Source organism: Carlito syrichta, unplaced genomic scaffold, assembly GCF_000164805.1.
Source record: "Carlito syrichta isolate Samal-C Ts95f unplaced genomic scaffold, Tarsius_syrichta-2.0.1 Scaffold302411, whole genome shotgun sequence".
NCBI classification, from domain to species: domain Eukaryota; kingdom Metazoa; phylum Chordata; class Mammalia; order Primates; family Tarsiidae; genus Carlito; species Carlito syrichta.
Window position 1 is genome coordinate 56,950 of NW_007246507.1, and position 2,272 is coordinate 59,221.

Genomic DNA, 2,272 nt, shown 5'->3' on the forward strand with positions numbered 1-2,272 from the left:
TAGAGATGAGGTCTCGCCTGCCCAGGCGGGTCTCGAACCTGCGGGCTCAGGCAATCCGCTTACCTCAGCCTCCCAAAGGCACAGGATTACAGGCTGAGCCACCGAGCCCGGCTTCCAGGTTTTCAATTTACTTTGCCCAGATGGGTCAGAGGAATCACCATTGATGACAGTGACAACCTTACAAAATGTATCTTAAATAATAAGACTTAAAAGTCAAAATTACTCCTTGATCCATGGGCTTCAGAGTGGAATTGTGTTAGCAGGCGTGAAAACAACACTAGTCTCCTTGTACAACTCCATCAGAGCTCTTGGGGGACCAGGTACATTGTCAATGGGTAGCAATATTTAGAAAGGAAATTTTTTTTTAGCAGTAGGGTCTTTTTTTTTTGTTGGAGTTGGAGTCTCACTCTGTTGCCCAGGCTGGAGTGCAAGCTCACAGTCACTGCAGCCTCAACCTGCTGGGCCCAAGTGATCCTTCCACCTCAGCCTTCCAAGTAGCCGGAACTATAGGTGCACACTACCACACTGGGCTTATTTTTTAATTTATTGTAGAGACGAGGTCTCATCAAGTTGCCCAAGCTGGTCTCGAACCCCTGGATGCAGGCAATTCTCTCACCTCGGCCTCCCAAAGTGCTGGGATGACAGGCTGAGCCATCACGCCCGGCGTGAGCAGTAGGTCTTGACAGTGGGCTTAAAACATTCAGGAGACCATGATGTAAACACATGTGCTGCCATCCGAGCTCTGTTCACTTTTTAGAGCACAGGCGAGAGTATATTTAGCTTTGCTCTTGAGAGCACTTGGATTTTCAGAATGGTCAATGAGCCTTGGCCTTGACTTCAAGTCACCAGCTGTATTAACCCCTAACAAGAGAGTCAGCCTGTCCCTTGACGCTTTGGAGCCAGGCATTGTCTCCTCCTCTTTAGCTAAGAAAGTCTTAGATGGCGTCTTCTTCCAATAGAAGACGTGTTGTCTACAGAAGGTGTTGGGTGTAGCCACCTTCACCAACGATCTCTGCTAGATCTTCTAGATAATTCACTGCAGCTTCTCCATCAGCTCTTGCTGCTTCACCTTGCACTTTTATGGGACGGAAACGACGGCTTCTTTCCTCAAACCTCATGAACCGAACTCTGCTGGCTTCCAACCTTTCTTCTGCAACTTCCTCACGTCTCTCAGGCATCATAGAATGGAAGAGTTGGGGCCTTGCTCTGGCTTAGACTTTGGCTTAAGGAAAAGTTGTAGCTGGTGCGATCGTCCATCCAGACTGCTAGAACTTTCTCAGTATCAGCAATAAGTCTGTTTACCTTTCTTACCATTCGTTTGTTTGCTGAAGGAACACTGTTTGTTGCCTTCCAGAACTTTTCTTTTGCATTTGCAACTTGGCTGTTGGGCACAAAGGGCCTTATTTGAGCCCAGCTTGGCTTTCGACATGCCATCCTCACTAAGCTTAATAATTTCTAGCTTTCGGTTTAATATGAAAGATGCACAATTCTTCCTTTTATTTGAACACTAAGAGGTTACTGCAGGATTATTAATTTGGTCTAATATCAATATTGTTCCTGAGAGAATAAGGAGGCCAGAGGGAATGCTGGTTGGTGGAGCAGTTAGAACACACAGGACATTTATCAGTTAAGTTCACTGTCTTATGCGGGTATGGGTCGTAGCACCCCAAATCAATTATGTTGTAATAACACTGAAGATCACCCACAACAGCTCACCATAACAGACATTATAATAATGAAAAAATTTGAACTATTGTGAAAATAACCAAAATGTGACCCAGGGACACAAAATGAGCACATACTGTTAGAAAAATGGCATTGAACCGGAGCGACATAGCAAGAACCTATCTCTACAAAAAAAATTTAAAAATCAGTCAGGCACGGTGGCACGCGCCTGTGGTCCCAGCTACTCAGGAGGTGAGGTGGAAGGATGACCTGAGCCCGGGGAGGATGAGGCTGCCGTGAGCCATGATCACATCGCTGCCCTCCAGGCTGGGTGACAGAGCAAGATCCCGACTGAAGAAAAGAAAGAAAGAGAGGGCGGGAGGGAGGAAGAAGGAAGGAAAGAAAATGGCATTGACAGATTTACTTCATGCAGGGTTACCACAAACCCTCACTTTGTTTAAAAAAAAAAAAAGGGGTGGGGGCAAAATCTGAGAAGAAAACCGCGCGGGCCGGTTCCGAGGCCTGGCTTCAGGCGGGCCTGGCTTCATGCGGGCCGAGCGGGACCCGGGGCCGGGCACTCCGGGCCCCAGGGACACGCCTCCGCCCC